This window comes from Cebus imitator, unplaced genomic scaffold, assembly GCF_001604975.1.
Source record: "Cebus imitator isolate Cc_AM_T3 unplaced genomic scaffold, Cebus_imitator-1.0 Scaffold159, whole genome shotgun sequence".
NCBI classification, from domain to species: Eukaryota; Metazoa; Chordata; class Mammalia; order Primates; family Cebidae; genus Cebus; species Cebus imitator.
This window is the reverse complement of record NW_016107474.1, coordinates 6,009,326-6,023,462: the sequence shown is the minus strand read 5'-3', so window position 1 is coordinate 6,023,462 and position 14,137 is coordinate 6,009,326. Positions and strand designations below refer to the sequence as shown.

Below are 14,137 nucleotides of genomic sequence, written 5' to 3'. Positions count from 1 at the left end.
GGAGAAGAGCGGCTGGCGTGGGGGCCACGGAGGCTCGGACAGTGTTCAGGACGGAGAAGAGCGGCTGGCGTGGGGGCCACGGAGGCTCGGACGGTGTTCAGGACGGAGGAGAGCGGGCTGGTGTGGGGGCCACGGAGAGTCGGACAGTGTTCAGCGGAGGAGAGCGGGCTGGCGTGGGGGCCACGGAAGCTCGGACGGTGTTCAGGACGGAGGAGAGCAGGCTGGCGTGGGGGCCACGGAGAGTCGGACAGTGTTCAGCGGAGGAGAGCAGGCTGGCACAGGGGCCACGGAGGCTCGGACGGTGTTCAGGATGGGGAAGAGCGGCTGGCGTGGGGGCCACGGAGAGTCGGACAGTGTTCAGGACAGAGAAGAGTGGGTTGGCGTGGGGGCCTGGCTTCACATGGGCTGGTCACCAGCGCTTCTCAGGGGTGACCTTTACTGTGACTGAGAAGAGCCCAGGGCAGAGGGCGTGAAGGCAGGGCTCCCCACCTCGAAGTGGAAGGGGCCCCACATGGCCCAGGAACGGTGGGGAGGCAGGGCCTGGAGGCTTTGGAGGAAGCTGGGGTTTTATTCGGGACACCGTGGGAAGCCACCATCAGACACTGAGTAGAATTCCAAAATCTGTCAGGCTGTGTTAGGGTCACTGGGATGTTGAGGGAACCCTGGCCTGGCAGCTGTTGTATCTGCCGCCACCTCCAGGCAGGCCCCCCAGCTTCTGGCCACCTCTTTGGGCTCCCTGGGATCCTCCCCCTGCCCTGAGCCTGCCTCTTCTCTGGGGCTAGGGCCAGTGCGCTGGTCCCCCACCTGTGTCCCCAGGGGCAGGGGCCGGGCGGGGCAAGGCAGAGAGAAAGGGAGGCAGAGGAGGAGGGAAGAAAGAGCCGGGCCCTGAGAAAGCCCTGCCCGGCTGATAGGGGAGAGATTGGTTTCAGCCGGAGCCTCGGCCTGCCAAGTCCACATCCTATCGGCTCGGCCTGCGCTTACTCAACATTCATCACCGCTGAACTCGGAAACTTTATCGACGCTGAAGGTTGGCGCCATCTCTGGGCCCGGCCACTCCCGGCTCTCCGATGGGGCTGATAGCCACTGATAGATTACATGAGATTGTTTCACTCTGGAGAACCGATTACTAAACCTCTTGGGGAAGAGCCCAGGGATGGGATGTGGGGGGGGGGGCGAAGCCACGTGGTGAACAGCTGAGGGGGTGCGCCCAGGGATGGGATGTGGGTGGGGGAGCTGAGGCCACGTGGGGCCAAGGGGGGCAAAACCACAGGGTGAGGGTGAGCATGGGGTCAGGCCATATGTGTGGCAGGCTGGCTAAGCCATGCATGGGGCTGCAGGCCTGCCAGAGTCCCAGGAGAGGTCACAGCAGGGCCTGAGCATTGGGGCTGGGGGCAACCCCCTCCCCAGATGGATAATAAGGGCTGACAGATGGGGTGGGGGCCACGGCTCCCGGAGCCGTCGCAGTAAGCCTGAGTCAGATGGGTGGAGGCTGCTGGCTCCCTGGAAGGGGGCCCAGTTTCAGCAGGATGGGCCCTGCCAGGAGAGAGGTAGGGCGGCGCCCAGACCCCAGGACGGTTGGACGTCATGGCCCTCCCTAGCGGCCGACCCTCCTCCCGCCCTGGAGCCCTTGAGACCAGGCCTGTGGGTGCGCCTGCCCCCTGCCCTCCAGGCCGCTGTGAGAGGGTCCCTCATCAACCTCTGTACAGCTGCGCTGAGGCCAGAGGGGCGGCGGGTGAGCCCACGAGCCCAGGAGATTCCAGGCTTTCATTCACAGAATCCAACCACAGCCCGAGGGTAGGTGGTTCGTGCCACCTCTTCCAGGTGGGCCGTCCCAGGGATTCATCCCAGACCCAGGGGACCCTGGTGTCCAGACCCTCGGATGCTGTTCAGAAAGGAGGAAGTCACGCGTCTGGCTCCTTTCAGCCTTTCCTCCTTCCAGGGTCCCAGGCAGCAAACGGACCGCTCCCACCACACAGCTGCAGAGACCGGGGCTTCCGGGTCCCACGGGGACGACCGAGCTGTAGGGCCTGTGCCCAGACCTCCTGCCCAGTTGGCCCCCAGTTCCGGTGGGGCCCAGGGCTGCGGCATCCTGGAAGCTTGAGGGGCATTAGGGCTCTGAGCTCCGTGTCGCAGACCTGCCCTGGGCCTGCTTCCCTGCCTGAAACCAGGAGCTAACACATGAACCTCCAGCCCGCAGAGCCAGAGCCTCGGACGCCGAGTGGGGCTGGGGTGAGGGTGGGAGCCACGATCAGGCAGAGCCCGTGCTGGGGGGGCGTGGAGCTCTGGGACCCACGGCTGCGGGCTCCCAGCACTGAAGGTACTTGTTTCTCGGAGCTGTATGCTGGAAAGGGTTGATATGGGAAATATGAGTACGTTTTACCACAATAAAAAAATAGAAAAGTCAGGCTGGGTGTGGTGGCTCATGTCTGTAATCCCAGCACTTTGGGAGGCCGAGCCAGGCAGATCACGAGGTCAGGAGTTCGAGACCACCCTGGCCAACATGGTGAAACTCTGTCTCTACTAAAAACACAAAAATTAGCTGGGCGTGGTGGTGCACACCTGTAGTCCCAGCTACTTGGGAGGCTGAGGCAGGAGAATCGCTTGAACCCGAGAGGCAGAGGTTGCAGTGAGCCAAGATTGTATCACTGCACTCCAGCCTGGGCAAGAGAGTGAGACTCTCTCTCAAAAAAACAGAACAAAACAAATCAAATTAACAAGCAGGAGGTGCCACTCTCTCCGTCTGTGGGGCGTGCAGCAGGCGCTCTTGTGTGCCTCTTCCCTTCCTCCCGGGACCAAAGCACAGACCCCAGCACATCTCTGTCTGTGCCCCGAGGGCACCTGCCCTGCCCAACACTGTATCTCGGGTCTTACTGGGGTCCAGCCCTGCCCCTCCCTCCCTGAGCTGTGGGTCCACAGATGGGGTGGGGTTGCCGGTGGCCATGCGTGGCAGGAGCCCAGATGAGGTGGCCTATCTAGAGAGCGGTCTCTGCCGGGATCTCACCAGGGAGGCCCAGGCTTCTGGCTCCACTCCCTGCAGCCCACACGACTCCTGCCCCAGCCCACCCAAGGCTCTTGTGGACCTGCACATCCCCTCAGGAATAACCTGCTGGAAACGTGGTACAGAGCCAGGCTGAGCCCCAGAACCCTGGGAAGTGCCATCCCCAGAGCCTGAGGGCCCTCCCAGCCCCCAGAAGCCTCACCCCCGTTTTATAGATATGGAGACCGAGCCTGTCTCAGCCACAGCCTCAAGTGTCTGTGGTAGATCCAAGGGGACCCTGTAAGTGGCAGGCAGGGACTCATGCCCAGGCCACATGGCTTCAGAGCCGGCAGCCCTGACCCCTACACTGTGCACGGGAGCTGCCGTGGCCCCTGTCATCTCGGGGCCCTGCCCCCACCCACACTGTGCACGGAGTTGCCATGGCCACAGTCATCTCGGGGCCCTGACCCCACACCATGCGTGAGAGCCACTGCAGCCACGGTCCTCTTGGGGCCCTGACCCCTACACTGTGTGCAGGAGCTGCCTCTGCCACGGTCATCTCAGAGCCTAGATGCTACAGCCTAGGCTGGACCCACTGGCTGCTAGCCTTTGCAAGGGTGGAGGTCACACACGGCTCCAGCCCTGCAGGGTCAGCTGACTGGGAGCTCAGGGAGTCCTGTCCCTGTCTGGATTAGGAGCACCCATCGTGGCCAGGGCAGAGTAAGTGGAGAGGAAGAGCATGGTCCACGATGGACGCAGGGGAGCTGGGCTTTCCTTCTCCTGGGCCCCCTCGCTCCTTTAGAAGGTGGTCTCTGGCCGGGCGTGGTGGCTCAAGCCTGTAATCCCAGCACTTTGGGAGGCCGAGGCGGGTGGATCACGAGGTCAAGAGATCGAGACCATCCTGGTCAACATGGTGAAACCCCGTCTCTACTAAAAATACAAAACATTAGCTGGGCATGGTGGTGCGTGCCTGTAGTCCCAGCTACTCAGGAGGCCGAGGCAGGAGAATTGCCTGAACCCAGGAGGCGGAGGTTGCGGTGAGCCGAGATCGCGCCATTGCACTCCAGCCTGGGTAACATGAGTGAAACTCCGTCTCAAAAAAAAAAAAAAAAAAAAAAGAAGGTGGTCTCTGGGCAGCCTACTATGTGGCTGGCAAGGTCACATGAGGAAGGGAATGCCTGTCCTGGAGGCTGGACCACGCCGGGTGAGGTGTGGGCATCGGAACTGGGCCCTGGGTCAGTGTGTCATGCTGCCTCTTCCACCCCAGCCTGGACGACCTCATTCCTTACTCAGAGCTCCCACTGTGTGCTGGGAGAGGACGTGTTTTCCCATGCTGCATCCTCACCTGTCTCTCAGTGTCACCACCCAGCCTGCCACACAAACAGTCTGCTGACAACAGCCTCCCCAGCGGTTCTGCCACAGAGTAGGTCAGACCCCAGGATCAGGGACTCAGGTCCTCCCTCTGTTCACTCTCCCCCATTAGGCTGGGGCTCCATGAGGTCACCTGGGCTCCCTGGCCCATGCCCAGCACATAGCAGGCACTCAGTACAGGTTTGGAGACCACAGGGGACACCCATGGGCATCCAGAGGCAGCGGGTTCCAGCCCATCCAGCAGCCCCATCCCCAGGAAGGACACACAGAACAAACGGTGGCCCTGACGGCAAGGGCCCCGGAGGAGTGAGTCACAGTCCGGCCATAGGGACAAGGACCCTGGCTTTCCACAGGCGATGCCCCCACTGCCCCCACACTGGAGCGGCCTTTGGCCACGATGACGCTGGCTCTGGAGGCCCTGGCTTTTTCTCAGTTTCCTTTTTTTTTTTTTTTTTTTTTTTTTTTGAGACAGTCTCACTCTGTTGCCAGGGTGGAGTACAGTGGCATGATCTTGACTCACTGCAACCTCTGCCTTCCAGGTTCAAGAGATTCTCCTGCCTCAGCTTCCTGAGTAGTTGGGATTACAGGCACGCACCACCACGCTCAGCTAATTTTTGTATTTTTCGTAGAGACGAGGTTTCACCATGTTGGCCAGGATGGTCTTGATCTCTTGACCTCATGACCCGCCCACTTCAGCCTCCCAAAGTGCTGGGATTACAGGCATGAGCCACAGCGCCCAGCCTCGGTTTCTTTTTTCTTCTTCTTGCTTTGCCTTTGGGGACAGGCCGGGCATGGGGAGCAGATCCAGAAATCAGCTGGGGTATGGTATTTAGGGAACACCTGCTAAATGCCCTGAGCTGTCCTGGGGGAGACAGAGCTGCCCGCATGCGTGCAGGCCCCTCTGCAGACTGGGAGGGCCTCGTGGGGAGACCCTCCGCCCTTGCTGGGCACGCACCTCTGGCCCTCACCACTCGAGATGCACAGCACCACACATTAGGGGGTGGGGCCCTGACAAGGTGATATCTGGTTCTGGTCCGATGGCCCCTCCCTACTTCCTCTCCTTAGATCTCAGCTCAGACTCTTTCCCTCCTCGCCCGCCACTATTTTCCACTTACACATTTTTGACAAACACCCACCTCCCGTGGCTGATTTGCAGGTGCCATGGGAACTGACAGGGCCTCCAGCCAGGTCTTGGGCGGCGGAGCCGACCTCAGCCTGGTTTGCCAGCAAGACCCACTGTGCCAGCAGAACACGGCGTACCTTCCCACAGCGTCCTGAGCCCCCCCACACATGGAATCCTGGCACGTGAATTTTTGACAATGGGAAATCTGGAAGACCTCAGGTTTCCAGACTATGCCACAGCCACAGACAGAGGGAGGACCCCCAGAGGACCTGCCACCTCAGTCTCATGGTGTGGAAGGGGAAAGGGCTGCAGGGGAAGGGCCCAGGCCTGCAAGGGACTTGCCAAAGAGCCTAGAGATCATCCTAGCAGCTAGACCTATTAGACTCCCTTCCCGTTTTACAGATGGGGAAACTGAGGGTGGGCAAAGGGGTTGGGACTGTCATTCATTAAGATGGTGGTACATCCCTGGCCTGGCCAGCACTTCAGAAGCCTGGCAGAATGAGGTCCCGGGTGGAAGTCAGTGCGGGGAGAGGGTGGAGCGGTGGAGGCAGCCTGCAGGAGGGTCTGGAGTGGGCCCAGACACGGGGTGGGAGGGAGGCTGGCCGTCCCTGGGCCGTCCCTGCCCATTTGTGAACTCACTGTTCCCACTCGGGAGCGGCTGCCGGCTCCACCCCTCTCCGTCACTCCTGGGTCCTGGTCCCCAACTCAGGCCACGTGGGTCTGGGCTCTGAGGGTTGCCAGGTCATCCAGAGGCCAGCCTGTCCACCCGCCTGTGCTCGGGCAGCGAGGCCCCTAAAAGGCGGGCCCTTCCAGAGCAGATGGCGGTGGCCGAGGGAGGGGTCCCTGTCCAGGGTGGGAACTATTTCCCCAGGTCAAGGGCAGCCCCTGGAGGAGGCCCCGCCCCAACACAGCAGCTCAGCCAATCCCTGGTCCTCACCCCTGCTCATTTGCATACTCCATTTTCATTGGCTACCAGCAGCCTGGTTAGGACCACTGTGCCCTGGCCAGGGGGGCGGGGCCTGGGGGACAGGGCCCTGGGGTATCAGATTCTGGGTGACAGTCCCGGCCCCCAGTCTAGGAGCAGAAAAGAGCTGCCTGGGGGTGGTGGGGGAATTTATTTACAGTGCAGGGTTCCCTGACACCCATTCAGGGATGACTCACAGGGGGAACGGTACTGGCCCAAGGTCGCATAGCCAAGAGGCCGGCACAGCTACGACCTGGCCCCAAGTCCCGGCCGCTCTCCAAGGCCGGCCTCGTCCCTCCTAGGGTTGGGAGGGGTGCTGCTTAGGGCGACTTCTTATTTTCGGCTGCCTTGTCTCGGGGAGGGGGCTATTTTGGGGCTTTCTTTGCAAAATGATAATGGTGATGATGATGAAGACTTTCAGAGAACTCTGAGCACTCAGCTCTCCCTCTAGATCTGGCGGCTCCATGCATTGGGGGCAGTGGGCTCGAGGGTGTGTCGGGGACAGTGAGCTGGAAAGTGTATTGGGGACTGTTGGCTCCTGGGAGTGTCGGGGGCAGTGGCTCATGGTGCACTGGGACAGTGGGCTTGCAGGTGTGTAGGGGGCCATGGGCTCATGGGCATTCGGGTGAGAGTCTGTTCTTGCTTTTGTTCCTGGCATTTGGGTGGGGTGAGATAAGGGGAAGGGGGGCGGCTCAGCTCGAGCAGGCAGATAGATACCAGTGATAGCACCTCCTCCACAGCACGGCGTGCTTCACCCTTTCTATCAAGTTCCCTTTTCTTTTCTTCTTTTTCGTTGGGGGGTGGTAGGGTAGAAAATACCCCCACCCCACCTCCCAAAGCCACAGAACTAGGGGGTGGGGGCCTCCCTCTCTCAGGCCCCAGCCTGGAAGAGCACAGGTCAGCTTAGGGCCTGCTGTGCCCAGCACAACCAGCAGCCAGCCAGAGCTTGTGACTGGAGGGAGGGATCTGAGGCGGCTGTGAGGCCTGGGGTCTAGAGGTCACAGGACCACAGGAGCCTCTGCACACATGTCCTGTAGGGCAGGTCCTGCCGTCTACGCCATCAGCTCCTTGAAAGGACGACGAGAGAGGGGCTGGCCCCTCACTTTATAGGTGGCGGCAGCAAGGCCCAGAGAACTGAAGTTGCTTGCTTGAGGTCATACAGCAAAGGAGGGGCAGCTGGGACCTGAACCAGGGCCTCTCAGCAGGTCACTGGGCAGGGGCTGAGCTCCTTCCTTGAGAAGCCCTGGACGGGCACAGCTGGGAGGGGTGGGGAGACCCTGGGGGGTTGGCCGTGGCCTGCAGGGCCCTATTTGACAGATGGGGACACTGAGGACTGAGCCTCTGGGATGTGGAAGAACCAGGGCCATGGGGGCAGAGGCTGCACCCCCTGCTTGTTTGCTGTGGCCCCGGGTCTGGGTGACTGTGGCAACTATCGGGGTTCACAAGCAGCGGACTCTGCGATCACAGGGATATATGTTCTAGAGCGACTCTGTCTGCTGTGTGATGGGACGGGGCCCTGGGTAATCTCGCAGGTCATGAACACACCGGAGCTGTTTCCTGAAACAGTGCGGTAAGAATGCCAGCAGGATTCAGGGAGGGTGGGCTGAGGGCAGAGAGGGCTTTGAAGAGGTGGCCCCACGGCAGGGACCCTCATCCCGCACATGTTCCCCCCGTTAATAACACCTCTGTTCCTGGGTTGACTGAGACCCGGGATGCTCTGCCCACTTCTGTCCTGTCTCATTCCTCAAAGGCCAAGGAGGCTGGAACTGGGACCATGCCCATGATTCAGGTGAGGAAACTGAGGCCAAGGGGTGTGAAGACATTTGCCTGGGCTGCTGGCCAGGGGTCGGGATTTACACACTGGTCACTGAGGCTGACACTTCCCCCTCCCCCACATACACACCCCACTGTACTGGAAATAGCTGACTTCCTTTTAGAATAATGAAACAAAACCAAACCCAAAAGATAGCAAGAAACCAACTTTCTCACCAAAGGAGCCTATTTTCTGGGGGCAGATGAAATGAACGCAAGAAACAAGAACAGAGGCAGACCGTCCCCTCCCACTGCCAGGACAGGCTGCGTGGTCCTCACCTGTCCCCTGCCTTCTCTGTGCTTGGCCTTTTCCCTGAATGGGAGGGGTGAGCACCTTGGGAGGCTCGTCAGCTGCCGCCCCCCACTGCAAACACCCCAACACCTCCAGCCAGGATGGAGACTCTAAGCCAGAGGCCAGAGTCCCTTCTGTTCTCTCCATGCTGTGTGACCTTGGGTGAGTTACTCAAACTGGATGAACCTTCAGTTCTCCGAGGAGAATGAGGTCATAGGCGCCCCTCCCCGGGCTGCAGAGCACTCCACACCAGCGCTGCCGGGGCTCCGTACAGCTGTGGCGTGACCACGGGCCACCATCAGGATTATTACAACTGGGAGGCCCCAGAACCACCCAGAAATATCACCGTCCGCACGGCCCCAGCGATACTGCCTTTGGGATCCCAAAGGATCTCATTTCTCAAGAGTCACGTAAAAAATAAAATCCAGGAAGGGGGACATGGCAAGCCGCCCTGCACCCACCGGGAGCCCAGGCGGCTCCACGAAGCCTTTCTGTCAGCGAGGGAGCGGCCGGGCCACTGCCTCTAGGAGACATTGCAGCTGCCAGGCCTCGGTATCCCCCTCCACCTCTATGGCTGCCTCACCTGTCCCTCAGCAGGAGGATTAGTCGCACGCCAGGCCCTAATCGCTGCTAATCGCTCCATCAGTGCGGGATCTTGGATCAGCTGAAGGAGGCGGCTTTATCCAGACAGACGCCGCGATGGCACCTGAGTCCCATCTGGGTGCAGCTGTCAGGCACAGTAGCACGGTCAGGGAGCACACAGGGCTTCTCAAGGCAGGCAAGGCCCTCCCCCTCCCCAGCTGGCCAATGGGGCTCTGCCTGGGCCCTCAGCATTTATTAAGCACCTACTGCATAACCGGGCACTGTTATAGACACCAGGGGGAACAGCAGGGATCCGAACAGGTTAAAAGCCTGCCCTGGGGCATTGCATGGCTGGCAAGGCTATGAGGAGGGGCCTGTGCTCCCACTGATTTGACAGGTGGGTAAACCGAGGCATGGAGTCATGGCCCGAGGCACGTGTAGCCAGCCAGGCTCACACTTCTGGCTTGTTCCTCCACCCTTTGCCCACCACCAGGCTGCTGGGAGGTGCTGGGAGGGGCACGTCCCCCTCCCAGCAGGACAGAGGGCTTCCCCGCAGGCCTGTGCTTTGGCTACCAGCTCGAGTCTCCAGCGTTACCACGTGTTTGCTGTTTCTCTTCTGAGCGGACGCTGTGCCCTGCCTGTGCCTCCTCAGCCTGGGCCCTGCTGTGAGCTCACTCTGTGCCTCTGGACATGGGGACTGTAGAGGCCGAGGTGGGGCAGGTTGGGGGTTCACGGCCCAGCCCAGGGGCCGAAAGAGGCTGGGAGAGATGGCCAAGGGCTCCCACCCACCCCAGGCCCCATCCTCCTCACCCTCTTCCCTACCTTCTTTTTCAAAAACATAATTTATCTGTGTATTATCAAGAAATCCAGACACTTTAATCAGTGAGCTATGAAGTCAGAATTTCCATTCTTATCTTCGGGAGGAGTGGAAATGGAGGAGATAGGCGGATCGCTGGTGGGGAATGTTAATGGGTGGAGAGGCTGGGCTATTGGCCACCGAGAAGCTGCTATCTCCTCCATTATCAGGCTGTATCTCCCCCACCATCTCCGCGCAGTAATGGGGCCAGTTCAACTTTCCCAGTTATCACAGGAGCTGAAACCTGTGCCCGCCAGAGGCCCGACCAGGAGACAGTACAGGGCGGCCAGGCTGCAGCCTGCAGAGCCGGGAGGGTATGGGGATGACCTGGATGCCCACCAGCCACCACCACAGTGGGCGCAGGGGGCCTCTCTGCTCTCTGGGAAGGCGTTTGGTTTTGGTGGAGGTGGGTGTGGACCTGTGAGCAATGGGGGAGACTGAAGCCGACCGCCTCAGGGTCCCCAGTGGGCTGAGGCAGTCCCAAGCCTTCCTGAGCTGTGCCATGAAGTGGAAAGAGGGCAGATGGTATTGGGGACAGCAGCAGGACTGAGGTGCAAACACCCCATCCTCCCGCCTTGGGACTCACAGAGCATCCTGTCCCCGCCCCCGGGAGCATATCCAGGCCCCAGGCCTGGGGTCGGGAACCATCAGTCATAAACAGGCAGCTCGGGGGCACCTGGGAGTCCCGACTGGAGGCAACGCTCACATGCCTCAGGCCCTCGGGCTCAGATGTGCTCAGGGCACCCCCAAATGTTGGGGGGCTGCTCGCCTGTCCTCAGGACCTTCCTCAAGATGGGGCACCCAGGCCCTAAACAGAGCCCCTCTGTCCAACAGGAAGAAGGAGCCTCTAGTCCACTCCTTCCATCCCCCAAGGATTGACAGATGGACCACGGGCTGCGGAACAATGGTCTCTCAAGGACTCCTAGCTGGCTGAAGCCTGGACCCACCATCTGGGGCTTCTGAGAAGTGCCCGGGGCTGGCTGTGCCCTGAGTGTGCCCAGGGCTGGCCGTGCCCTGTACGCCAGGTCTGGCCGTGGCTCTCATCTCTTTTCTATATCTCTAAGTCCCTGCTGTGGCCACTTTGGCCCACAGCGGGGAAGGGACTTGCTCAGGGTCACAGCACAGGAGGGCACAGTGTTGAGCCCAGAGGAGGATCTGCCTGGAGACACAGGAAGGCCTCAGTTTCCTCAGCCTGAAGATGAGCATCCTCTGGCCCAGCGGGACCAGGGAAAGGTCTCCTGTAAAAACCACCACTGCTGCCCTCCTCCCACTCCCTCCACAAAATATCTGCTGGTGGTTCCCCTGCCCAGGTGTAGGAGCTCAAGTCCCAGGGCTGGGGTGGACCTGGAAACTCTCTAAGCCTCAGTTTCCCATCTGCACACTGGGCCTCCCTCAAAGGCTGCTGGGTGAAGGACATGAGGTCACGCCTATCGAATCCTGGGCACAGTGGCCGAGCGTGAGGCAGGGCCTAGTGAATGCCCGGGAATGCTTGCTGGCACTGGTGAGCCTGGAGGCCCAGCATGGAGAGGGGCTCAGGCCTGGGGTCGCATCGGGGGGAGGCCCTGTGGCCACTCATGCCAAAGGATCCCCAGGAGAGGGTGAGGGGGTGGCCGCAGGCACCTGGTCCCTCACTGGGGGCTGAGAATGTCCAGGATGGACGCACCATCAATCATGAGGCCCTGTCCCCTGTCCCCGGAGGACTCCCCAGCAGGTCCTTCCCCATGCACGCCACTGCAGGAAGGAGCCGTGACCACCTGGCCCTGGGGCATCCTCCGATCCTGCTCCCTGGGCCTGACTTTGGGAGTGGGGGCTTGTTGGAAGAAAGGTTAGTCGGGGCAGGAGGCGGTGGCAGGTGCAGGTGGCCAGGAAGAACTGGCAAGGAGCGGGTCCACGTGAAGCCGGCCGTGGCAGGGGCACCTGGGCAGGGCAGCGGCCTGCGGAGGGGAGGGGGAGCCTGCCTGTGTATGTGGATTCCGTTACACAGCACAGACCCCACGGGGCCCTGGCCCAGGCTGCATATCCTGTGCCGGGTGGTGTCCATCCTCACAGCCCTGTGCTGTCAGCATCACTGCTCCGTTTTATGGCGGCGGCTGAGTGACTTGCACAAGGACCAGGCACCCCCGGAGTCCAGCCTGGTGCCCTGCGATACCCCCATTTTGCAGAGATGGAGGCTGAGGCTTGGAGAAGCAAAGTAACCTCCCTACAGCAACAGAGCGCCTAGGACACTCCACTCCCGGCTCCAGCTGGACCCCAATCGTGGCTGCCCACAGGGAAGCTCCCAGAGGAACCCGGACACCCGCGGTGGCTGCCCCTCCTTCTCAGGAAGCCGCACCCCCGACAGTCCTGGAGGGCCCGGGTTCACGCAGGCCACCCTGCCCCCGCCGCTTCCACAGCCAGAGCTCCATGCAACGCGAGACCCCAGCGCAGCCGCCACCCTCTGTCACCCTCCATTTTCTCCTGTGCGAAATGGGCAGAGAACCCAAAGCTAAGCAGGCCTAGAGAAGGGCAGGAGGCGGGTGCCCGTGAGGCGCTGAACAGACAGGAGCCCTCAGCAAGCCGGTCGCACGCCAGCCAGGGGTGGGGAACTGAGGGAACAGGAGACCAGGGCCTGCGCACCAGCCCCCAACACCCATTTCACAGCGGGGGAAGCTGAGGCTCCCAAGGCTGCTGCCAGCCGCCCCGGGGACGCTGGGGAAGCAGACAGAGGCCCGGGCGGCTGAGGGGAGGGGCCTGCTTATCGGCTCACCCGGCGGGGACCAAGGTCAGCCTCCGCATTCCTGCCGCAGCAGGCCACTGCCTTCCCCCAAACTCGGGGCAGCTGGGAAGGGAGGAAGAGATGGGAGGAACCCGGGCCTCTCCGGGCCCCAGGCCGATGCGGTGGGGCTGCCAGCCTGGGAGGCTGTGTGGGCACTGCCCAGAGAAACCTCGGCCCACCCCCAGGGTCCACGGACCCAGCTGCCGCATCACATAACCTCCAGCATGTCACCGCCTCCCGGGCCTCCGTTTCTTGCCTGTAAAATGGGTTGGCCGGTGCCAAGGCTGATCTCCGCAGCAGCGGGCCAGATCTCCGGGAGGAAGCCGACGGCTGGGGCTTGGGTGTGAGGCCCGCCCCGCCCAGGGCGTGGAGCACTCCGGGAGAGTCGCTCCTCCCTTCCAAACCTGACACCTGGCTGACGGGGAGGAGGGCCAGCGGGACTCTGCCAAACTTCCGGACCTCCGGGCTTTTGGCAAAATATCAATAATGCAACCAGCAGCTGAGAGGCCACAGAGTGCCCTGAGGCCATGCCCCTAGACAGCCCTTCCCAGCCTGCACCCCACACAGTGGCCGGGAGGGAGCTGTTTGCATCAGCTCCTCCTTCAACAGCAGAAACAGAGGGACAGTCCACAGGGTCACAGCAAGGCCAGGCCAGGACGTGAGGTCCGGCTGTTGTCCCACGCCGTCCTCACCCCGCTCACCTCCCTCTCCAGAGTCGAAGACCAGCATCAGCCTGCAGTCCTGGAGGGTGTATCGTGGGCGGTAGGGCCAGACCCGGGTACGGGGTGGGTGGGAACCCGGGCCCCCCAGCAAGCAGCCTGGTCCTCACCAGGCCACCCACCGTCTCTGTCCTTACTGGCCCAGTGGCCCCATGGACAGCTGCGAGGCCGAGGCCCACGGGAGTGGAGCACCATGTCACCTGGCATGAGCAGCTCCGGTCCCTTCTTGACCCAGGACCCTGGGTCGGCTCCAAACAGCTGCTATTTAAGCACCTACTGCATACCACCCTGTTAGAATACTCAACACAGCTCTGTTAGGAGGGACCCTGTTATTTCCACTCTAACGAGGAGCTCCCCAAGGTGGGCATATGGAGGACACTGGCTGAGGCCACCCCGCCGAGAGCCCACCCCCAACCCTCACTCGGGGTCCTTAAGTGCTAAACGTGAAAGCTGGTGTCGGGCAGAGGGTAGGACCAGGCCCCTGCCCAACTTCCTCCTCACCTGGCAGGACTGGAGTCCCGGCCTCCACCTCCCCTACTTCCTCCTCACCCGGCAGGACTGGAGTCCCGGCCTCCACCTCCCCTATTTCCTCCACCTCACCCAGACAGGACTGGAGTCCCGGCCTCCACCTCCCCTACTTCCTCCTCACCCAGACAGGACTGGAGTCCCGGCCTCCACCTCCCCTA

General features: G+C 61.6%; 1 protein-coding gene across 5 annotated transcripts in view; it reads right to left on the bottom strand.

Annotated features, from left to right (window-relative positions):
* ZFPM1 (zinc finger protein, FOG family member 1) overlaps nt 1-14,137 on the bottom strand; it is a 77,739-nt gene that overhangs the window by 55,741 nt on the left and 7,861 nt on the right. The window contains exon 1 of one of the 5 annotated variants that reach the window (XM_037743937.1): nt 12,950-13,030. The exons of 3 other annotated variants lie outside the window; for them this stretch is intronic. The gene's annotated coding sequence lies outside the window, so the exon portion shown is untranslated. Of the gene's footprint in view, nt 1-9,122; nt 9,876-12,949; nt 13,031-14,137 lie in introns of those variants that run through there. One more of the 5 variants, XM_017543711.2, reaches the window with a different exon arrangement.